Source organism: Pan paniscus, chromosome 23 (genome assembly GCF_029289425.2).
Source record: "Pan paniscus chromosome 23, NHGRI_mPanPan1-v2.0_pri, whole genome shotgun sequence".
In the NCBI taxonomy this organism is placed as follows: domain Eukaryota; kingdom Metazoa; phylum Chordata; class Mammalia; order Primates; family Hominidae; genus Pan; species Pan paniscus.
The window spans coordinates 29833556-29857819 of record NC_085927.1 but is presented as its reverse complement, the minus strand read 5'-3'; the positions used below and the strand labels follow the sequence as shown (position 1 = coordinate 29857819).

At 59.0% G+C, this 24264-nt stretch overlaps 2 long non-coding RNA genes across 3 annotated transcripts; one reads left to right on the top strand and one right to left on the bottom strand.

Moving 5' to 3' along the window:
- The first annotated feature begins 519 nt into the window (after nt 1-519).
- On the top strand, nt 520-2258 carry LOC117978880 (uncharacterized). The gene is made up of 3 exons (XR_004669539.3): nt 520-665; nt 927-993; nt 2111-2258. It is a non-coding gene; the product is annotated as an uncharacterized LOC117978880 (long non-coding RNA).
- Nucleotides 2259-6844: 4586 nt separating this feature from the next.
- Nucleotides 6845-23463, bottom strand: LOC103785326 (uncharacterized). Of its 2 annotated transcripts, XR_010111728.1 has the most exons (6): nt 23277-23463; nt 15151-15225; nt 10684-10738; nt 9694-9823; nt 9031-9079; nt 6845-8535 (listed from the first exon to the last, which is right to left on the bottom strand). It is a non-coding gene; the product is annotated as an uncharacterized LOC103785326 (long non-coding RNA). The 2 variants fall into 2 exon arrangements; XR_004669540.3 differs by lacking the exon at nt 10684-10738.
- Nucleotides 23464-24264: the final 801 nt, after the last annotated feature.

The following is a 24264-nucleotide window of genomic DNA, read 5'->3' as shown; positions in this document are numbered from 1 at the left end:
GGTGTGCCAGCTGGATCCTTACCTAAGGCTCCTCACACATGGGCCCCCCTCGTTACCAGGCAGCCCCTGCCAGCCAGACACATCGCCAGCCAACGACCCTCACTGGGGTATAGTTCCTGGGGCAGCACCGTGGGACTTGAGCTTCCATCATGGGCACTGAGCCGCCCCAGTGGGCTTCCCCTGACATGCCAGCCCAAGGAAGCCCCCTGGTGCCCACACTGGCATTTTCTGGCACCTCCAGGGGCTCGCTGGTGCTCACCTCACAGCCCTCCCATCTGCGGGGAGCCAGTCTGGCTGATCCCAAGCAGCAAATGGTGCTGTTGTCAGGAAGGCTGCCCCAGGCTTGGCGGGGTCTGCAGTCTTGGCCCTCTCCCTGGGCAGCAGCTGACCTGGCTCTGGACCCCTGCACCCAGTGCAGCAACCGGGGATGTAGGGGAGAGTGGCCTGGAGGGTCTGTTCTGAGAAGGGCCCAGAAGCCAGAGATCCCATAGCCCAGCCCCACTTAGGACTCACCTGGGCTCTCGAGTGCTGTGTGCTGTGTTATTCGCCAGCCGCTCGGCATTACAATTCAAGGCTGCTGCTGAAACTCGGGCAGATCCCAGCTGCAAAGGGCAATTCCTTCCTCAAGCTGCAGAACGTGGCTGGAGGGGTTGGCTCAGCCCGAGGTGAGCATTCACACTGGGGCTGAGTCCAGAGATGAGTAGGTGTGAGGGTGCAGGAAGGCCCCCAAGGGCCCCCAAAGGCCCCAGAGTCCCATGGGGGAGAGGCTGGAGACAAGGCCCTGGTCCAGCACCGGGCCCTGCAGGGCTGTTGGGAGACAGCGCCAGGGACAGCTGGGTTTTGCCTGAGTCTTGGCAGGGGCAACCGTGACGTGGTCGGGCAGTGGCCCAACAGTGGTCATTGGGAACATTCCCCGGGTGTCTCAGGGGGTGTCACAGAGACCAGATGTGCCCTGAGGCTCTTATACCATCGCACGGGAGGACACCAGATCAGGTAAGGAGCTTTGGCCCAGCCTGGCTCGGCTTCTGCATCCTCCCCAGAGGGGATCCCCCGCCTGTGTCCCCAGCTTTTGCTTGGCTGCATGTTGGGCCTTGAGGCCGCAAGCATCCAGGGGCTCTGGGTCTCTTGCCCCAAAGTCCAGGCTCGGTGTCCTTCCAGAGAACCCTCCTCCCCAAGACCCCACAACGACTCAGGCCAGGACTGTGCGGTGCCTTGGCGGCCTGCGAGGGAACAACTGGCTTCTCAGACACAGTACCAGGAGCTGGACCTGGGGGTCTCCACAGGGCACCTCTGACTGATGTCCCTGTCCCACCTAGATTGCTGTGGCCTTGAAGCACCCCTCAGGAAGTCTTTGTGTGCCCCCATCCTAGATAGAATCAGCCCATCTGTCCCTGCCCTGCCACAGGGGCCGTCTCTCCAGCCCCGGAACCTCCCCCAGGGATCCTGGACCTCTGAGGGTACAGGTTCCAGGGAGACAAGGAGCTGCCCTATCTGGCCACCCCCACCGACACAGGGTCCTGTGCCAGGCAGGTGGGAACCAGCAGGTGGCTTTGAACCTCAGCGCTGTCCCGAGGCAGCAGGTGCCCTGCCCCTGCACTGGCCTCCAGGCTTTGGCATGTGTGGGTTCCACCCTTGACAGCTCCTCCCTCTGCACTCAGAAACCAGCTCAGGGCTGCCAGGGGCTTGCAGGAGCCCAGAATGTGTGCAGCCCAGGCCTCAGTCCTCCGTCCAGGGCTATTGTCAAATCCAGCAAGTGTCTGTTGAGCACCTACTGTATATGCATACAGTTGAGGGGGACTGTTGCTCGGCCCCGACATAGCACACTAGTCTGGTCTAGAGAGCTGAACCAGTTTAGGGGCATCGGGGCCCATCCCCCAGGGCATCGCCACACCCACTGGGCATTGCCCTTGCCGGCTGCCCCCACCCTGCCCCCAGCTATGCACGCTCTCCAGGCCCTGGGCAGCCCTCCCTGCTGGCCTTCTCACAAGGCCTCCCTGACCTTTCCACTGCACCTCACGCCTCCCACAGTGGTCCTCCCTCCTGACCCCCTCACATCACCGTACCATTTCGTATCAGCCTCAGGGGGCCACCCTTCCTTGCACTCTCCCAGGGCAGCACACAGGACGGCAGCCGAGGGGACGTGGAGTGGCCAGGAACATCATGGCCTGGCCCCCAGTGGTCTGCTCTGCCCATCCTGACCCGAAGCCTGGGATGACCCCTCCTCGCCGGAAGGCAAGGGAGGGCTGGATTGGCAGAATCCATCACCCAGGGGGCAGCTCCCACATGCTGACTGTAAACAGCTGTTAGCTTTTTGAAGAGCAAAATAAATTGTTTTAACAGCAGAGCAGTTATCCTTCTCTGCGCTGCAAGCTGAGGGCCTGGGAGTTCCTGCACCCTGCTAGCTGCCCCTCAGCCTGGGCCTGGCCCCAGACAGCTGCAGATGCCCATATGCCTGAGGCCCAGTCAGCCTGGGGACCTGGGACCAGCCTGTCCGGCATCCCTGGACTCAGATGCCTCCTCCAGGGAGTGATGGATCCGACCCAGGCCTGGCCTGGGGTCCCCAACACCCTCACAGGGCCCACCCAGACCTGGAGTGCTCCTACCCCCACTGCAACAAGAACACAGGGCGGCCCTGCACCTCCAACCTCCTTCTTCCCCATCTTCACGTCTCCACTCCCTGCACTGCTGCTGTGCTGGGGGACCTGGGGATGTGCACGGTTTGCAGGGGCCAAGGCACGTCCGGCCAGGCCCAGCCTCAGGGATCACATGGCAGAGTCCCGCACCCCACGGCCCCTGCTTGGGATGCTCCCTGCAGGTCCCAGGAACCACTGCAAGGTGGGGGCGGGGCCTCAGAGCCCTTTCCCAGAGCTGGGGGCTGGTAGCCACCCTTTGGCTTTGGAGAAGGTGAGCCAGGCCTGTCTACCAGGGACTAATTATTTCTGCAGCAGCCGCCTTGCCTGCCTGGTGTCCTCACCGCAGGCCCCACAGCTTGTTCTGAGTGTGCTTGTGTGTGTGCACGTGTGTCTGTGAGCATGCTGCCTCGTGTATGTGTGCTGCACATGCATGTGTAAATATGCTGTCCAGGTGTGCGTGTGTTTGCTGCCCACCTGAGTGTGTGTGTGAGCATACTGCCTAGGTATGCACATATGTACATGTGTGAATGTGCTGCCCATGTGTGCATGCATGTGTGTGAGTATACTTCCCATGTGCATGCATGTGTGCATGTGTGTGTATGTGTGGCCCACATGTGCATGTGTATCTGTGTGCTGTCCATGTGCACACATGTGCATGTGTGTGAGTGTGCTGCTCATGTATGCATGTGTGTATGAACGTGCTGCTCCTATGTGTGTGTGTGAGCATGCTGCCCATGTGTGCATGTGTGTGAGTGCTGCCCATGTGTGCATATGTGTGAGCATGCTGCTCATGTGTGCGTGTGTGAGCATGCTGCTCATGTGTGCATGTGTGTGTCAGCGTGCTGCCCATGTGTTCATATGTGTGAGCATGCTGCTTGTGTGCAAGTGTGCTGCCCATGTTGTGCATGTGTGTGTGTTGCTCTTATGTGCTTGTGTGTGTGTGCTGCCTGTTTACATGTGTGAGCGTGCTGCTCATGTGTGCATATGTGTGTGCATGCTGCTCATGTGCATGTGTGTGCTGCCCATGTTGTGCCTGTGTGCGTGTATGTTGCTCATGTGTGCATGTGTGTGAGCTTGTTGCTCATAGTGTGTGAGCATGCTGCTCATCTGTGCATGTATGAGCATGCTGTCCACGTGTGCATGTGTGTGATGTCCGTGTGTGATGTCCATGTGTGCATGTATGTGTGAGTGTGCTGCCCATCTGTGCATGTGTGAGCATGCTGCCCATGTGTGCATGTGTGTGAGCGTGCTGCCCATGTGTACACGTGTGAGCATGCTGTCCATGTGTGCATGTGTGTGTGCTGCCCATGTGTGCATGTGAGCGTGCTGCCCATGTGTGCACGTGTGAGTGTGCTGTCCATGTGTGCATGTGTGTGCTGCCCATGTGTGCATGTGTGTGTGCTGCCCATGTGTGCATGTGTGTGTGCTGCCCATGTGTGCATGTGTGTGTGCTGCTTATGTGTACGTGTGTGTTGCCCATGTTGTGTGTGTGTGAGCGTGTTGCTCATGTGTGTGTGCTGCCCATGTGTGCAAGTGTGTGTGAGCGTGCTGCCCATGTGTGCATGTGTGAGCATGCTGCTTATGTGTACGTGTGTGCTGCCCATGTTCATGTGTGCATGTGTCTGAGAGCATGCTGCCCATGTGTGCATGTGTGTGAGCGTGCTACACATGTGTGCATGTGTGTGTGTGAGCGTGCTGCCCATGTGTGCGTGTGTGAGACCCTGCTGTCCATGTGTGCGTGTGTGTGTGCTGCCTATGTGTGCGTGTGTGTGTGAGCGTGCTGCCCATGTGTGCGTATGTGAGCGTGCTGTCCATATGCACGTGTGTGTGAGTGTGCTGCCCATGTGAGCATGTGTGTGTGAGAGATCATGCTGCCATATGGGCATGTATGTCTATGTCTGTCTGCCTGCCGTGCCATGGTGTGTGCCCTCCTGGGCTTGCCTGTCCTTTCATCTCCATGATGCCCTCTGGTCCCTGGCTCTCCCCCTGTGCCCAGTTCCTTCCTCTCCCCCACCCAGGGTCCCCACTCCACTCCTCAGTCCACCCAGTGCCGATGGGGGAATCAGGGACCAGGGTGTGTACCTCTCCAGGCCTGGCTGTGTGACTGGGAGCTGAAGAGCCCTCTCTAGGCCCACTGCAGTTGCACTGTCTCCCAAGTGAGGTCACTTGCGCACCTGACACAGGCTGAGCTCAGCAATTGTGTCCCTGTTGCTCCAGCCCTGGAAGGGGCCCTGAGGATAGGACCAGGGTCAGAGGCAGGCTCTAGGCTGGACAGCTGCCCACACCGCAGGGTGGGCCCAGCACCCATGCCAGACAAAGAGCCACCAAAGGGAGCCACGGAGTGACAGGTGAGAAGAAAACCCCCCAGCTCTGGAAGGTTTGGGTCCCCTCAGCCCCTGCCTCCACAAACAAAAAACCATCCCCGGGCCTGACCACCGCTCGGCTCCTGCGCCCGGCTGGCGCTGCGGCCTCGGTGAAGACAGGAAATCCATACCAGGCTGAGGGATGCTTCCAGCGAGGTCAGGCCCACCAGCGGGAGAGGCAAGTGGGGGCAGCGGGGCGGCGGCTCGGCGGCAGGCCCTACTGCCTCCCCTTACCGGCTCCCAGGCTTAAATCAGGCCAAGGTGTCCAGGCTAGCTCCCATCAGGCCTTCTGAGTACACCAAGCTGGGCCATCGCAGAGCCAGGTCCCGCCAGGCTCTGTCCAGCTTTGCTGGGTCTCCAGCACACAAACCCTAAGCCTGGGGCCCAGCTGGAGCCCTGGCAGCCCGGGTCCTCACACATGGGCAGCAGGGATGCAGGTTCCACTCCATGTCCCAGGAGCCAGCACAGGGGCCAGGACGCAAGAGACCTTGCTAACCAGGACGGAGCCACCCAGCAGAGATGGAGCCTCACTCTCCTGCCACCCCCTGCAGCCTCTTCCCCGTCCCTGACCTGCCCCAGGGGCTGGCGGAGCTTCAAAGGCCCCTGCTGGGGTTCCACTTGACCGCCTCAGGGCACAGCTGATCTCCCGCCCAGGAGCTGTCGCCCTGGATACCACCTGCACCCACAGCAGCTCAGAGAGGCTTCCTCTCAGCCTCCCAGACCCCCTGCTCAGGCAGGTGACTGATGGGATCAGCATCCCTTCTCCCCAGGAGACCAGGCAGCCAGCTCGGGGGCATTTATGGATAAATAAACGAATGAATGAACAAAAGAACAAATGCTCCAGGCCTCCCCACAGAGATAGGGCTGCCCCAGGTGACTGCAGGAGGAGGGGCTCCCGGGCCCTGAGGATGGGGAGCTCAGTCCACAGGGCCCTGGACTGAGCTTTGTTCACAGTTCCTATCAGCGCCCAGGATCAGTGACAGGACAGCGATGCCCAGTGTGGGCTCAGGTGCCCGAGGCCTGGCACAAATTTCCCTGCTGCACACAGCTGGGCAGGGTGTGCCATATAGTCTGCTGGAGAGGTGGAGGCAGAGGGAGTGGAGGCTCCTGCTGCTGTTTCCCAAGTTGCTCCCATCTGCCCCTGACTGCCTGGCAGGCCGGCCCTTTCTGGTGTGGCACCACCACATGGCTGGTTCTGGCTGCTGGGGCATGGCACGCCTAGGTTCCGGCAAGGCCTGCAGCCTCCCTCTCTCCCTCTGTCTGGGATCCAGCAGCATCTGAGAGGGTGGCTGGGTCATCAAATGACTTAGAACAGGGCCTCACCCACCCACCCTGTGGGGGTTTGCCAGGCCCCTGGCCTGGGTGCCCAGACATGTAGCCACTGTCCTCTGGTGCTGGCCAGAGTGGCCTCTGTCCCCATTTCTTTCCTCCAAGAGGTGGCTCTGCTGCCCAGCCAGCCCCTCCTGCTGCTCCCTCCCTCCTCCAGGTCAGACCCCAAGCCATTGCCCAGGCTGACTAAGGAGGGGTGCAGACTGCCCCCTGTGCCTGCCTGGTGACCAGTGCCCACTGTGCACTCCCCCAGGCCAGCCGAGCCTGGCACACACTGGGTGCTCCCTAAATAGCCATGGAGGATATCACAGCCACCCCCATTTTATTCAGGGGTCACCAGCTCCCTGCCCTTAAGGCCAGGCTTTCCCTGAGCCCTAGTCTTATTTGGAGGGAGGTGGGGGCCACGCCTGCAAAGCCATGTTTTCATTAGCAAGCAATGAATAATTAATGCCACAGCGCCTTTGAGAACTGTTTTGGTTTTTATTTTAAACATTTTTTTCTATGTATAGAAACAGCACTTCCGTTAGGCACCAAATTTATTTTTTAATAAACGTGGCAGTTATTTATTCAATCCCTGGTGCTCCCTGGAGTGGCTGGCACGAGGGAGAAGAGAATTTGCCAGGGCACCATTGGCAGCCTCCACCATGTGCCCGCCCAGCCCCCGCTGTGCATGGCCAAGGTGGAGGACACACGGCAGAGGGCAGAGGTCGGTAAGCAAGGCCCGGCCAGAGGCCAGAGCTGCAGCGCAGTTGCACAGTGGCCAAGCCCTGTGGCACACTGGGGCCCTGCCTGGGTCCTCAAGCTTCCCTGCCTGGGTCCTCAAGCTTCCCTGCCTGGGTCCTCAAGCTTCCCAGCCTGGAATGGGGTGATGGTGCAGGGGGCCCCAGGTCTGACCACGCTGCCCAGGTATTCTAGGCAGAGGCTCGGAGCTCCCCTCAGAGAGATGCCAGGAGGCACAGAGAACCCGGCAGGGCCACTTGTCCCAGGAGGGCAGGCTGAGCCAGCCACGAAGTACAAGGCCAAGCTCCGCACCACCCACCAGGCCCACCTCTCTTTGTGCACAGAGCCTGGGACCAGAGCTGAGGCCCAGAGAATTCACGGGCTCCGTAATTCTCCAGGTCGAGAGGCAGTCAGTGTTGATTTCTTGGCTCTTCAAGTCCATCCACAAATCCCATTACTTGGTGCTTTCTCAGAAATTAAGTCGGAAACACTTTTAGTTTTAAATTACAAGTCGAGGAGAGTTTGCACAGCAGAAGACAAACAGTATGTTGACACTCTCCAAATGCACCTTCCCTGGCCAACTGCCACAGCACATGAGCCCTCTGACCCATCCACAGCCAGGGGCCAGGGAGTGGACATCCCGGCTCCATGCCCACCTGCCCACTGCCCGGCTGCATCTGCCTGGCTTGGACACAATGCTAAACAAAAGAATTAGGATGCAGACATTTATTTTTGCAAAGAGTCATCATTAATTTTTTAAAGTGTGCAATATTGTTCTCAACAAAACACATGAAAAATGAGTTGTCTGTTCCTAATAAATATTTTCTAGATTAAGTATTTGTAATGCTATCAATTATTTATCTCCATATATGGAGTATGCATAATTTGTAATAAAATGTAGAAAGGGTTTTAATTTTTCCACACAATATATGAAATTGAGTTTTTGACTAATACAGGAATAAATTGACTCTAATCCCTTCCTGTCACAGCATAGGGTATTGTTTTAGGTATAAATCTCTTATTTTATAGATGTTTTCCAAAAATTAATCTACGATGTTTAAGGATCGGTGTAAATCTCTGTAACGGGGCGTTCTGGTGGGTTCACATTTATAAGACGTGTCGTTTGCACATGACCCCCCTGAATCATCAGCTGCACACGCCAAATCACACCAGGGCTCCAAAAACACGTACACATGCTCATCATTCACAAAATCGATGCTGCTTTGGCTCTAATGAGGTGGTGGTGTACGACCCACGGGCGGGCAGGAGGAGCCATGTCTAGCCCCACCCTGCAGGCTGTGGGTTCCGTGCGGCTCTGGATGGCTCCAGGCTCAGGGCTTGGCCACTGACAGGCAGAGGCACAGCCAGGCCCTGGTGCGGCTGAAGAAGCAGGTCTGGCCCTGGTTGCACAGCCCAGGGTCTTGGGGACGGAGGCAGAGCAGGGTCGTTGTGCTGAAACTTGAGTAGGGCCTGGGCGAGCCAGCATGTGTCTAGCCAGGACCATCGAGAGAATGGAAGGTAAGCAAGAGAGCTGAGGCCCAGCCAGCCCTTCCTGCTGTCCCTCCCTCCTCCAGGTCAGTACCCAACCCATTCCCCAGGCCCGACTGCGGAAGGGTGTGGACTGGCCCCCTGTGCCTCCTGGTGACCAGTGTCCACTGTGCACTCTCCCAGGCCAGCCGAACCTGGCACACACTGGGTGTTCCCTAAATAGCCATGGAGGGTATTGTGGCATGGAGAGCTGTCGATTCCAGAAACCTCCTGGACATAGGGCTGGGAGCTCATCTGCAGAAGCTGCCTGAATCCAGTAGCTATGTCCTGGACACTGGGGATAGGTGCCTGGTGGTGGGGGAGGGGGGGGGCTTTGTCTCAAGGGGATGTGACATCAGGTGGTGACCACCCCAGGCCTGGCTTGACCAAGCCAGGAAGGCTTCCTGGAGGAGGTGGTACAGTGTAGACCGGAGCACCCATTCATGCCACCAACTCACCATGTGACCCCAGTGAGTCTGCCCCTGCTTGGGGCCTCAATTTCTCCACCTGGAATAAAAGAACCCATGTTTGAGTCCCCATGAAGTTGTGGATCAATCACAGGGCTAGGCAGAGCACTTTCTTCTCAGAGCCAGCTCAACTGCAAAGTAGGACTGACAGCTCTTCAGGCGGCAGCGCCATTGGAATGGCTGAACCCTACTCCTCTCTCCTGGAGACAGACCCTGCTTCAGGCAGCAGGGGAAGGCTCTGACCCAGGCTGGGCCAATCACAATAGCGCATTCTCTTGGCCACAGTGATTGGACAGAGGGAGTGTCATGTGACCTGAGCCAGGCCAATCAGGTGCTTCCCTGGACTTTTTTAAGCCAAAGCAGGAAGTAGAGCACCTTCCTCCCTGGAAGGGCTTTGGAAGTACAAGCCTGGCCATAATCCCTGTGGCCCCAAGGCCATCCTGGGAGCCCATGGGATGGTCCCCAGCCTCTGCCACTCCTGGGCTTAAGGGTCCTCAGTTGACCCCTTGTGCAGCCCACAGCACTGAGCAGGGCTCCAGTCCTGAAACACTTCCCTGGGCTGTGGGGGGCTTGCACCAGAGCCTGGGTGCTCTCAGGCCCATAAGAGGGCATGCTCATAGAACTAATGTGAATGTTCTAATACCTTGGTGTTACCTTTTTTATTGGGTGATGAGGTGGAGGAGGTGCGGATTCCTGGGGCTTGACTTAATCCAAATGCTGGCTGAGATGTCTCTTACACAGTCTGCAGTGCTGGGGAGCAGCAAGTATCATTTCATGGCAAATGCTTGATAATTGGAGAATCAGAGATTAAAGTGTGTTTTTGAAAACTGAGAAGCGAGCCCTCAGAATTAAAAGCAGGACATCCACTTTACCACCCACCGCCGCAGAACATAGAAAGCCAAAGCGCCACGCAGCAGAAAGGTATAAAACAGAGGGGTGAAATAGGCCAGTCACAAAAGGACAAATGCTGAATGATCCCACTTAGACACACTGTAGTCAAATCCATGGAGACAGAAAGTAGACAGTGGTTGCCAGGGGCTGGGGAGGGTGGGGATTTGTTATTTAATGGATACAGAGTTTCAGTTTGGGAAGATGAAAAAGTTCTGTGGATGGATGGGGGTGATGGCTGCACAACAATGTAAGTATGCCAAATGCCACTGAACTGCTCACTTAGAAATGATTCGAGTGGTCAGTTTTATATTATGGATATTTTACCATAATTAAAGAAAAAAAGAATATCCCCCCAAAAATATTAGAAGTCTATATGCCACTAAATTTTTAAAAATATATAAAAATAGTTGTCTTTGTTTCACCCGAGGTTTACTATGCAGGATCACATACTGAGTGAACGTCTTGAATATACAATCTTTTAACTCAATAAATGGATCGTTTTAGTTAAAAGAAAAAAACAAAACATGAGGGGAAGAAAATGAGTATAAAATGGGACACATAAAACTGGATGACCAAAGCAAGACCGGGCATATGTCGTGCTGTGATGAAAAGGTTTCAAGTCGCCCTTCTAGAAGGAAGGTGCCCTGGGACAGGTCAAAGCAATGAAATGCTGCCTGCAGCTTCACCGGAGCCGGGAAGGAGCCCCAGGCAGAGCTCCCGGGGAGCTAGGCACGAGGACAAGCATTCACTTACAATGCTGAGTGGCCTCTCCACTGTGGACCTTGCACTGGGCTCAGGGACAGGGCTGCTAATGGGAAAGATGGGACAGATGGGACATTCTCAGGAGGACACAGATAGGAGGCAGGAAGCTAGAGCCACAGAGGAAAATGCTGATGTCAGAGAGGTCCTGATAGATGGCCCCGCCGGGAGGGGATGGCTTCTCTCCCAGGGCGAGCAGCCCCCAGACCCACCCGAGAGTCAGGGGCTGTGGACGTGGTGGGGGTGGACTACACCCACCCTGCTGTCTGGGCACACCCAGGGGTCATGGGCAGCTGGGGGGCCCAAGGAGCCTGGGAGGAACGGCCCCCCCAGTGTGGCATGTCTGGTAGGAAAGGGTTAACATATTTTTGGCCCACATTCTTTTACTTTTAAAGTTTCTCCAAACAAAAATTACAATGAAAAGATGAAAGAACCAGAAACCATGTGAAGGCAGGTGAGACAGCAGCCAGGAGAGACCGGGGTCCAGCTGGTGACAGGCAGTAAGGGTTGAGGGGGCATGGGGTTCCCCTGCAGATGGGGAGACTGGGCTGTCACACCTGCTGGGTGCACTACCATCCGCCCTGCTGTGGGCCTTCCCAGCAGGAGCAGTATTAACTATGCTTTTTTTTCTCTGTATTTCTGATGCTGTGACATCTTGGGGCCTAGTTACCTAGAGGGAGGTGGGGGGACAAGCAGAGAGGTCGGCTTCACCCAGGCCTGGAGTCACAGAGCAGCATCTGAGGGGCCATGTGGGTCAACTCCTGGAGCAGCACCAAGACCCAAGACCCAGAGCCTGACGCTGGCCTCACTGTGGTCATCAGTGCCTCGGGGGCTCTACCCCTGGGCATTGGCTGAGCCCTGTCCTGCTCATCACAGCCAGGCCCACCCACAGATACTTGTGGCATCTGGTCCCTGGCCTCTGCCCCTCCTGGGCTTAGGGGTCCTCAATTGGCCCCTCATGCAGCCTGCAGCACTGAGCAGGACGCCAGGCAGTTCCCTATAGGCTGACAAGCCTCCTCAAACGCTCCTGCAGCCTGGGCAGCAGGCGCCCACTGCACTAGGAGGGAGACTTAGCATGCCCAGGGCACAAGATGGGACTCAAATCCCTGACTCAGATTCCAAATCCCATGCCCTGTGGGCTCCCTGCTTTCTTGGGAGACTCTCCGTTTGAATGCTGGAAGGGCCTGAGCCCCAGCGCACCACAGCACCTGACTCCCCTGGGCCCCATCCAGCCTTCCTGCCCCGCCCCACTGTGTATGTACCCGGGAATGAGCATGTGCCCCGGAGTGAGTGGTACGCGCATACGTGTGCATCCATGTGCATGTGAGCATGTGTGTGCTCATGTGCATGTGCCCAAATGTATTAATGTCCAAACTATGGTGGCTGTCCCCAAAATGGGCATCCAAGAATTCTGCCCGTGTCCTCTCATGCCATTACATGATGGGGCTATGTTCTGAGAAATGCATTGTTTGGTGATTTCGTCATTGTGCAAACATCATAGAGTAACTTAAGCAAGCATAGATGGCAGAGCCCACTACACACCTGGGCTATTTGGTTTGGCCTTTTGCTCCTAGGCTACACACCTGTGCAGCATGTTACTCTATTGGACACTGTAGGGGATCGTAACACAGTGGTATTGTGTATCTAAACATAGAAAAGGTATAGTAAAAATACAGTATTCTCATCTTATGGAACCACCGCTATATACACGGCCCATGGTTGACTGAAATGTCATTATGGTATATGACTGTATTTGGAATATCATGGGAACAATTTTTTTTTTTGAGACGGAGTCTTGCTCTATTGTCCAGGATGGAGTGCAGCGGCGCAATCTCGGCTCACTGCAACCTCCGCCTCCCAGGTTCAAGTGATTCTCTTGACTAAGCTTCCTGAGTAGCTGGGATTACAGCTGGGCCTGCCACCACGCCCGGCTAATTTTTGTATTTTTAGTAGAGACGGGGTTTCACCATGTTGGTTAGGCTGGTCTCAAACACCTGACCTCAGACGATCCACCTGCCTCAGCCTCCCAAAGTGCTGGGATCACAGGCGTGAGCCACTGCGCCCGGCCAGGAACAAATTTTTTAGTGGGCACGGGCTGAGGCAGCCTGCTGGCACTGGGTAAGTCACCCATGCCTAGGCCAGGCTGCAGGAGGATAGGGGCCAGGCAAGGGCCCTGCCACGGCCATCTACAACCTCCAAGTCCAAGTTTGGGGCATGCAGGCAGAGGAAGCAGTTCCCAGAGGTATGGGTTCTGTCACTAGAGGGAGTGGCCTCCAGGGCTGCAAGCCTCCCCCAGGGCTGCAAGCTGATGGAGGAGCTCCCGGCCCAGAGGCCCAGAGGCCCAGACCCTGGCCTTCGAGGATGGCAGCCCTGTCCCCCAGTGAAGCAAGGTCTCAGGCCACCAGACCAGCTACTCATCTGCTGGAACGGTGACACAGGATGGGCAGAAGCCTAGAGGAGTGGAAAGGCATCATGTCCCACTTACTGCGGGAAACTGAGGCTCAGGGGTTGCAGGCTTAGGCCAAGGAGCAAGGACTTGCTGTGTCTGGCCTCAGTGGGGCCTGTGTGACCTCAAAGGGAGCCCCTGAATTCTGAGAGCCCCCAGGGCAGGCGTTTTGGAAATGCTGCTCCCCCTAGCATGGGGATGCGACTGAAGATGGATCTAAGGATGGGACATTGCATTGGGCCCTGGCAGGGCCCTCAGCTGGACCACTCTCCTCCCCTCCCTCCCCCGCCGTGACCCCCCCATACAGTCACCCTGTGCAGGGGGAGCATGCCATCTTTGGCTTCACCTCCTTTCCTGCCTTTTCTCACCCACTTGTGGATGAAGAGTGAGGCCCACCCACATCACCTGGGTCCACCAAGTGGCAGGGTAGCTGCCAGCTAATGGGACCCTTGGTGACAGGAGGAGCATCTGCCCAGGCAGGGGAGGGTCATAGGAGATCAGGAGCTCTCGCAGGAGGTATCACAGGCAGAGACCACAACATTAGCAAAGGCCTGGAGGCTGGACCCAGTGCAGCACCAGGTTCTGGACCTGGAGCAGCCTCCTGAGCCTGCAGGGTCAGGTCGGGGCCCAGGGAGGAGCGGCTGCCAGAGAGAAACTGAGGCAGAGAGGGCAAAACAGCCTCGGGTCACACGGCTGCTCTGTGGAGGGGTGGGATTTGCACCCAGCTCCCCTGAGGCCTGGTTCCACAGCTGTCAGTGGACTCTCAGGGAGACCTAGACCCAGCACTGCACCCTCAGGCCCCAGCCCCGTGTGGTGCTTCTGCAACCACCTCACCTGTATAAGATCTCAGGGATCCTGCTGTGGCCACCGCCAAACTCCTCCTGTCTCAAGAATCAAAGATCGAGGCAATCCTGATCCCAGCTGATGGGATGCCACCTCAGGCCTCCAGCCTTGCGCCCAGGGCCTGGGCCCCACATGCCTCAGTTTACTCTCTCCTTGTCTGGAGTCTGTGGACACGCCCTGGTGGCCAGCCTGCTGGGCAGGGTGGAGGCAGGTCCACCATCCACCTGCCTCATCAGGGGCCAGGACCCACCACCCGCCTTGCCCTTGAATCCCACCCTCCCACTTCCTATGGGCTGCCACGCTGGCAGTGACCTCCCCCAGGACTGCGATGCCCTCCAGCACTAATAATGTGATGCACCAGACAGCACCTATTCCCTGAAGACGCGGGGCCATGACTGTAGGTGAAATGGAATCCTTCCCCTGCCTCCTATGAGTTGTGCCCTTTTCTTTGAAAATTGCCTTGCGTGTGACTTGCCGCCCTTTCTGCCTTTCCTCCAAGTCTCGGGAGCAGGGCCGAGTCCACACTAGTTTACGAGACCTCGAGGAGCTGTTCTGTGCCCTGGGTAGCAAATGTTTCTTTCTAAGAAAATCTTTCTAACAGTCCTCGAGGCACTTCAATGGTTCAGCATCCTGGGAGACCAGCCCCAAGCAAGGTGGGGAAGTGACAGAGGACACCGTGCACCTGTGCCCAATGCCACCCAAGTCTGCAGGTGACACAAATCCACAGCACAGAGTCAGAGCACGGGGGGTGACGGCAGAGCCGCCAGGCAGCCGTGCCCCATGCTGGCATGGGGCTATGGGCAGTCACCTTGGTCGGTCCTCAGCAGCCCCGTGACAGGGACCTGCAGGCGGGAATCTGAGCGGTGGAAGGAGCAGTGTGGGGCTCAAACCCACCTGGGCTAAGAGAGGACACCCCGCCCCCATGGGAGGGTCCCACAGGCAAAGCTCCTGTTCCAGAACCACAGGCCCATCCCACCCAAAGTCGGGAGGTGCTCCAGGTCTCTGGGGAGGGGGTGCCAGGAGAACCAGGCAGAGGTTCGGATTCCGCCAGGGACCAGTGCCTGCCCTGAAGACCCCCCTCATGGCTCCTGCCTGCCCCAGGCTAGAGCTGGCTCCCTGAGTGACAGCAATTAGGACCACGGCTGGCAGAGCAGCCCACACCCCCAAAGCACCTGACGTGGCAGCAGCTCCCTGGGGGCCGTCGCGCTCCGGCTGTGGCTGAGGCGCTTGGAATCGGTTTCTTTCTGCTGTAAAAATGGAAACATCCCCTATGTGAGAAACAAGCTGGCGAGGAGAACGCTGCTGCCAAATCACACCCGCAGTGGGGCGCATGGCGGCCGGGGGCCCCCAGGCCTGCCAGGCAAGAAGGGCTTCGTGCACGGGGGTGGGGAGCCAGGAACCTGGGGGTGCAGGGGCGAGGTGCAGACCCCCCCAGCCAGACAACCCTGCTGGAACATAGGCTGGGCCCTCCCTGCCTTGAACCTCTCTTTTCCAAAAACAGCAACGGTACTGGCTGCATCCGGCTTCCCGCACCCGCCCAGAGATGCTGGAATAGCTGTGAGGGAGGTGGGCGAGCTGCACAGTGCAGGGGGGCTATCCGAGTTGGAAAAAGCAGCTCCTCTCACTTGGAAAAACAGCAAGGTTGGGTGTGGGGTCTGTGACAGTGTCTGGGCAGCAGAGAGGGTCCCCAAACACTGCATGTGCCAGGCCTCCCCAGGGGCCTTCAGAACCACACGTGCCAGCCAAGTGCATGCAGGACCTCGGCTGTGGGTCCCCCAGGCGCACCAGGCTGGCACGGCCCTGATCATCCCAGCTGGACACCGCAGCCACTGATGAGAGTCACCCTACTTTCCTGGCTGGGACCTTCCTCCCCAGCCCTCCCTGGGCACTGCTCAGCTGCAGGCTCTGCACTTTGGGTCTGAAATCCTCACGTAACTGTAAACCAGCCCGCCACACACCCACAGGCGTGAGGGCATGTGTCGAATGTGTGAAACGCCCCCACCCACTGAGCTGTCCTCATCTTCAGATTTTCAAGGACACAGCACAGCACCCACATCCTGTGGCCAATGGTGGACTTTGGCGGGCGGAGGCCAGGATCCAGGATTGGCAAAGCAGGGGTGAGGGCTGGGGGTGCGGCACCACCTCCGCGTGCCTTTCCCCATGAGGCTGCAGGTTATCACGGGGCGAGAGGAGGGCCGGGCTTGCCAGGGCCAGGGATGGAAAGGGGTGTCCTCCAGCCCCGGAGCCCATGCCCAGCTCCCAGGCTGGTAATGACGGATCCATCAACCCGGCATGTCCAAAGACTTCACTCTGAGGGCCCCAGCCTCCTGGGCTGTCACCGCATATGAGGAGCCAGGGACTGCTGGCCTGAAAACTGCCTCAGGGCCTGGCCAGCCCTTCCAGCCCACTCTGCTATTAAAACAGATTCCTGGGGAGGCAAAGCCGTGTGGGTGTAAAACCTGGACTGCCAGTACACTCACACACACATTTCCACACTCAGCCATGTGCACGTCCATGGCAGTCAGCACACGCTGACACACACACGTGTGCCCACACATACATGCTCATCAAACATGCACTCACACACTCATATGCACACATGCAGGTCCACATAACATGCACGTCCACACACACGTGCTCACTCACTTATGTACACACACTTGCATGCTCACCCACATGCCCACGCCCACACATGTATGCTGACAGGCTTTTGCTCACACATCTTTCCACACTCACCTGCACACAATTCACACACCCGGCCACACAACCACATTTGGTCCATTTTGTCTTTTGTTTCTCACTCAGGCCCTTTGCACATACCCCTAGCTGATGGTCGAAGGTGGTGTCCTGCCCATGGCTGCCAAATGCCCCTCTCACATGTTGGGTGGGGGTCGTGGGCCCTTCCTGCACACCAGCAACACAAAGTCTGCCCCACCACCCAGGGAAGCCTGGGGCCGGAAGCGTGCCAGGAGCAACTTCAGCAGGACGGGTGCTGGGCTGGCAGCCGGCCAGCACCTCTGCTCAGCTGGCCGCCTACTCGATGGCTGCAGAGACTGCGCACTGCGGGGCTGGGCCCTCACTGGGACCCTGGGAGGACACGGGGTGGAGCATGCACCAGGCAGCCACGTGGCAGTGGGAGCCAGGCTGGAGTCCGCTGGTGGAAGACAGGACACAGGCTGGAAAGGCAGGTGCTGGGGGCAGGAGCTCGGGCTGCGGGGAATCGGCACAAAAATAAGACAGCAGGCTGGGGAGAAGGCCCCTCCCCATACGAAATCATCCCTAAGATTCCAAAGGCCTGGAAAACACCTCGCTAGGAGAAGCTTCATGGATCAGGCCAGGTCCAGCACCCAGACAGGCAGGGGCCGAGCAGGGCAGGGCTGGGCAGGCTGGGCCAGCACCAGCCTAGGAAGCCCCCTCTCCAAAGCCCCGTCCTGTGCCCCTCTGGCCCTGGGCTAGCAAGTCTGAGCATCTGGGGTCAAGGCGGATCGCTGGGGACCAGGCACCTGGAATGAGACAGAGGGGCAGTGCTGTGTGGGCCTCCCCAGGGACAGAGCATGGAGTGGGAGCTGCGCATGGAGCCCCCGCTTGGGCAGCTCTGCAGGCCTCCAGGCCACCAAGGCAGCCAGCACAGTGGTCCTGGCAGGAGGGTGAGAGGGCGGCACATTCCAGCCACAGCCCACCTCTCCTCCCAGGATGCCTGGGGAGGTGCAGGAAGAGCCCTGTGGGGGCGGGGGTGGGAGCTCGGGCCATCTTTGGAAAGAGGCTGTTAAGAGAAGGGAACAAGATGGGGCTGCAGGCCATTCCCTCCCCATGACAATGAGAGAGCTGCAGCCACAGTCCATGCGGCCCCCTGTGCCTTCAGCATCCAGCCTGCTGCGACTTTGAGGATGATGGCAGCTGAGGGTTCATCGGGGCCAGGCTGTGTCCCAGAAGGCATGGACTTGCTGGAGCTCAGCTGGTCAACTTCCAGGAGGCTCTGACCACCACCAAGTTCCAGCCATGAGGGTCTCCTCCTCAGCCAGGGGCACCCAACCCCTTGGGAAAGGAAGGGCTAGGCAGCTCCCACACCCTCCTCACCCCAGGATGAGCCTGTAGAGAAGAGCAGCTGTGTTTTCAGCTAGAGCCATGGGCATGAGGGATCCAGGGAAAGGGCTGTCCGGACAAGCCACCTGCAGTGCCCACGGCCCAGCCTGAGGCAGCTCACTCCCACCCCAGCCCCCGCCCAGGCCTGAGCCCACCGGCTGTTGGCCAGGCCCGAATGGCCAAGATCGATGAGTGCCCAGCACACGAGCCTTGTTTACCAGGCCGTACTGTGTCTGCTCAGCATCAGGGCCTCCCACTGAAGCCCTCCCACACCCTCACATCCTTGCCTGCACCCTGTGCCCTGAACCTGCCATGCACAGCCCTGGCCACCCCAGCACATGGGGTCCAGTCTGAAGCAGTTGCCCATGAGGGCTGCCCCAGGCTGAAGCCCAGGCCCACGCCACAGCTGAGGTGAGCGGGATCTTCCACCAGGAAGCCCCAGCCTTCCAGAAGGGAGGTCTTGGAGCTCCAGGACAGCACCCCAGGACTGCCAGCACTCACAAAGCAGCAAGGGGGAGGAGCTCACTGGGTTCCCAAGGGCTGCGGGAGGGTGAAGAGGTGACCCAGTTGTGGGGCAGGGGGAGTTTGGCTGGCATGGCCACCTCAGGCCCTGCAGGCCACCCTGATCACCTGGGGAACCCAGGTCCCCGAGTGTGGGCCAAGGGGCAAGGGGGGTGATGCTCACCATGATGGTCCCAGGTGCTCACTGCTGCAGGGACAGAGGAAGTGAGCCTGGACATGGGACTCAGCCAGCTGGGGTCCTCATGGCAGTGTGGGGCAGCCTGGGGGCCAGGCCTGTCCAACTCCTGGTTGTCAGGGGACGTCAGGGCCTAACGGGCTGTGGGAGAGCCTGGCCTGGGGCTGGGGATGGCAGAGCTCTGAGTGTAGGAGCTGCTGCCCAATCCAGCAAGCTGGACCATGGACAACAGGTGGAGGTCCCTGCAGGGAGCGTGGCAGGAAGGGGTGTGCAGACAGGTGCTCTCCCACAGGGAGTGTGGCAGGAAGGGGTGTGCAGACAGGTGCTCTCCCGCAGGGAGCGTGGCAGGAAGGGGTGTGCAGACAGGTGCACCCCCTCAGGGAGCGTGGCAGGAAGGGGTGTGCAGACAGGTGCTCTCCCGCAGGGAGCGTGGCAGGAAGGGGTGTGCAGACAGGTGCACCCCCTCAGGGAGCGTGGCAGGAAGGGGTGTGCAGACAGGTGCACCCCCGCAGGGAGCGTGGCAGGAAGGGGTGTGCAGACAGGTGCACCCCCGCAGGGAGCGTGGCAGGAAGGGGTGTGCAGACAGGTGCACCCCCGCAGGGAGCGTGGCAGGAAGGGGTGTGCAGACAGGTGCATCCCCGCAGGGAGCATGGCAGGAAGGGGTGTGCAGACAGGTGCTCCCCTGGAGGGAGTGTGGCAGGACGGGGTGTGCAGACAGGTGCTCCCCTGGAGGGAGCGTGGCAGGAAGGGGTGTGCAGACAGGTGCTGCCCTGCAGCTAAGCCTGACTTCCCTGCTTGCCCTGGAGCCTGGCGGGGTTCTGGAGACCAGGAGCCACCACACAGTCCTAGGCCACTTCTACTTTGGGGCAGTAAGTGAAATTTAGAGCTCTTCACACCAGTCTGTGGCCCAGTCAGGGCAAGGTGGGGCCCACCCTGCCAACCGTGGCTGCAGACACCCAGAGCTCAGAGCCGTGGCTGGGGCTTGGGGTCTTGAATGTGAAGATGCGGCCGGCCTGGCAGGGCCTCAGCTGGTGCCTGGCACCGTCCCGGGCCCTGGCCTAGGTGCTCGGTGGACTGCTCCTTCCTAGTGCCAGGTCCACTTGCAGCTCCTGGGAGCTGCCCCGGGAGCTCAGCCCTGGGTGCCCCTGGCTCTCCCAGCTCAGTGTTTCACTATGATCAATCAGGGTATCGCCAGGAAGGGTCAGGGCTGCCACCTCCCTGGGCCACCTGGACCGAAAGCTGGGAGAGGCTGCCACAGACCACCTGGGTAGGTGGTCCACAGGGGCCCTGTCTCACCCTGGGCCAGGTCTACAGCCTGTGTTTAGTCTGGGGTGGGGTGGGGTGGGGGGCTTTGCTGCTTCACTGCACCCCACATGAGCCCTGTTGGGAGGGCTGCCAGATGCAGGGAGACGCAGAGGCGCAGGTACACATTGCTCCACCAGCCAGACCCAGAGCTTCCTAGTGGGGACCAGTCTGGAGCTTGAAATCCCAGCCATCGCTCAAGGGGTTTCACTTGTGCCAACACCTTTCTTTTGGAGGGGGTGTGTTGGGGGTGTCCAGTGACAGGGTTAATCCCCACAGTCCATGAGGCCAGTGATGTCATGGGCTCCTGGGGCCCATGGCACTGAGACCAGGTCCAGCATGAATTCACCTGCCCTTCCTTCAGTGCCTTCTAACACCACCCAGACACCACAGCCAGGCTGGAAGGACAGCACACCCCAGCCACTCAGGAGCCACTTCGGCCAGCCCACCTAGGGGCTTAAGTCCCAGTGGGACATGCCCACCCAGGCTGCCTCAGCTGCCCACGGGGCCTCCAACCACAGCCACAGGCTCCACAGGTATGACCACCCTGCCCAACTCAGTCCGCTTGGGCCATCCAGTTGGCCGCAGAGCAGAAGGATGGCGATCAAACCACAGAACAGAGTATGTGGACAGGTGGGCGGGGCACTGCAGAGTGGAGGGTGGACCTGGAGGGTGCCTGGGAATCCACACACACCAAGGCTGGACCTCACAAGAGGAGGGGCGGGCACGCTACATTCTGAAGTCTGAATCGTCCCTGGCCAGCCTGTGGCTGCTCTCACCTTTCCTTCGCTGCAGTGTGTGTCAAACACATGAATGAATGAGCAAATGAGTGAATCAGTCCCTGCCACCAGACCCCACAGGGTTACATCAAGGCCACCGAGGCTCAGCCGGGACAGGACTGGCCGGTATCACACAATCGGTGGGGGGAGGGCATCACACCCGGACTTCTGCACACAGGGCCTCTTTGCCAGAGGCTGGGCTGGAGCTCGACCCCAGGGCCACCTGGCTCACCTCATCTGTCCCCATAGCCACCTTTCAGTCCCCACCATGGCCACCATCCCCTTGTCCCCCACCTCCGTCCCCACAGCCACCCTGCCCACGGAGTTGATCGCTTGATTAAGCGCAGCATTTCAGTGCCCAGGGAGAAAAATCAATTCGCTTGGTTCCACTTTAATCCATCAGTTCCATTTCTGATAAATGTCCCGGTGCTGGAGTCACCATGTAGCCGCAGTGCCCCGCAGAGATTAGCTGCTAGGTCAGGGCAGCCAGGGCGAGCATCTGGTGAGCTGGGGCAAGCCTGGACCCTCAACTTGCCCTGACTCCCCACCCCCCTTCCCAGCACTTTACATGGTGGTAAGTGTGGGTACAGAGGTCAGAGCCCAGCTCTGGCCCCACCTGCCAGGGCCTGGATGAGCCCAGCTCCCAGGCTGTGAGCTGGTGACATTGTGGGGCTGGGATTAAATGGGATCTGCGGCTGCCAGGCTGGGCTTCTCAGGAATGAGCTGGCACTGGAGGACGAGTGGATTAGACGCGAGGTCAATATTTGTGGAATTGAATTGAATCTGTCACTTGGGGTGTGTATGTTCCAGGTAATTTTGCGGTTTCTGCCTCTGGCAGGAAAACCCGACACGATGACTGCCCCTCGCAGGCCACAGTCAGCCCGGCCCCAGGAGAGAGACCCGTGGAGCCCTATGTCTCAGCAGGCAAGGTAGGGGGACGGGGCAGGGGCAGGGAGGTCCCCGAGTGCTGGCCAGGGGAGGAATCTGCAGTGGTTGCCGGCTAAGGAGGGTCTGCCCTGGCCCCTGGGGCATGGAGGCCCCACAGCCAGGCCCCACCCCCAGCTCCTGGGACCTGCTGGCCTTTTAGGAGACAGGGGAGGCTGGGCCTGACCTCTCTGCAGGTGGTGTCACTGCAGGGCCACACTGCACTGTGCTGGTTGTTGTCCAGGGTGGGCAGATAGAGGGATGTGGACGGTGGGAGCCAGGGGAAGGGCAGAAGGGGACACTGGGCCACCCTGGAGAAGCCAGGTCAGGGCTGGCCCAGCAGGATGGGGGCTCTCTGCCTCTATGGCCAGCATTCCCAGCTGAGTCCCCAACTCTGCAGCCAGGAAGCCCCGTGGTGTGAAGGATGGGGACATCGCGATGCCCTGGCCCTGAGCCCACCAGGTGGCCCCAGGGCCCCACCCTGCCTGGCTCTTCCTGCATGGGTCTGGGGTGATGGGGCCTCGTCTGAGGCCCAGTGCTGCCCACCTCGAATCCCCAAATCCCAAATTGGATTAGTTGTGTTTAGAAAGCAGCAAAGCTGCTATATTTGAGCAAAGGCTCAGCAGATTACCCTGGGCCAAGAGGGTGTCTGCCTGCATGAGGGGGATTTGAGGAGGAAAAACTGCACTAAACAAGTGTTCATTGAAAAGAAACTTGGGGGATCATCTGAGTCAGCCGGGCCCTCCACCTGCCCCATAACACCTTCTCCAGCATGGGCTCCTGCTGCTGCTGGGACAACCAAGCAGGAGTGGACAGGGTCAGGCCACAGGCCACTGGGCCCAAGGCCAGGAAGGGGCGCCCAGGACTGCCCATGGGAGAAGGGTGTGGTGCTGACACGAGGTCACCTGGAGTCCCTGGGACTGGCCCTCCACCTCGTGACTCAGTCGCCACCCGGTGGCCCTCTCAGAAGCCCAGGGCCCAGCATACAGGAAGCTCCATGAGTGCTCATCATCACACTCACTCCAGAGGCTGAGAACATCTTGGAGGCCTGGGGCCTGCTGGCCAGACCCTGTCCTGGGCCCTGAACACAGGCTGGGCCTGGAAGGGACAGTGAGGGGGGCCAGAGCCCATGCCTGCTCAGTGCAGCAAGCCCAGGCACCTGGTGGGTGGGCCCTGCAGCCAGGGAGGCCCCTGCACCCCACCCTTCCCAGCCCTGCCCTGGGTACCGTGTGCCACATCTCAGAGCCCACCCATGGGGCCCTCCCAACTCCAGCCAGGAGGGAGGATAGAGAACTTTTATTTCAGAAGACTGCAAATAAACAAATCCTTCCTTCCCCCACCATAAAGAGCCTGGCTGGCTTTAGGAGAGAAGGCAGAATTTTTAGCCTCTCCTTTCCTCAAGGCACAGCAGGCCGAGCCTGTGTCACTCATGGCCCCTTTTACAAGTAAAGAATCCAGCTCTGGGCAGTCAGGTCTGCCCAGTGGAGGTGTTTGCCCTGGGGGGCCGGCTCACCTATCCGTAGGACCTGGCTCCTAGGGGTCCAGCCGGTCCCTGGCCTCCTGTTGATACGGAAAGGAAGTGCTGAGAAGGGAAAAGCGTGGTCCCTTTAAATGATACAGAGGAGGGACGGGAAGTGCTGCGTAGAGAAGGGCGTGGTCCCTGCCTAGGGCTCCACCCCCACGAACCTAGGTGAGGACAGGCATTTCCTGCCCAAATGTTGCATTTCCCAAGACCACCCTGGCCTGCCATGCCTCCATCCTATGCCTATAAAAACCCAAGACCCTAGCAAGGCAGAGACAGAAGCCTCTGGGTGGCGAGAGGAACACACTGGTGGAAGAAGACAAGCTGCTGGACATCCCGAGAATGTTGCCTGACTCCAGGGGAAAACCATCTCCCTTCTGGCTCCCCCATCTGCTGAGAGCTACTTCCACTCAATAAAACCTTGCACTCATTCTCCAAGCCCACGTGTGATCCAATTTTTTGGTACACCAAGGCAAGAAACCCTGGGATACAGAAATTCCTCTGTCCTTGTTATAAGGCAGGGGTCTAATTGAGCTCACTCTCACCAGCCACCTACAGACCGCTAGACTAAAAGACCACCTGGTAACACACTCCCACTGGGGTTTCAAGAGCTGTAAACATTCACCCCCAGACACTGCCATGGGGTCAGAGCCCCACAGCCTGCCCGTCTGTATGCTCCCCTAGAGGTGTGAGCAGTGGGGCACTGAAGAAGTGAGCCACTCCCCTGCTGCATGCCCTGCGCCCTGCGCGGGGTAACCAGGGAACCCTTCCTGTTTCACTGTTTCACTGGGTAGAGATCTCCTGGCTGGAGACAGAATGTTGGGGAGAGGCCAGATGTGCCCAGCAGGTGGGGGATTCTCCAGGGGGGAGGCTGAGGCTGTTAGGAAAGGAGGGGCTGAGGGGGCGCCACAGCCCTCCCCGCTCCGCACCACACCCCACGTTAAACCCCTGTCCTCCACTCCTCTCCTGGGGCTAAGGA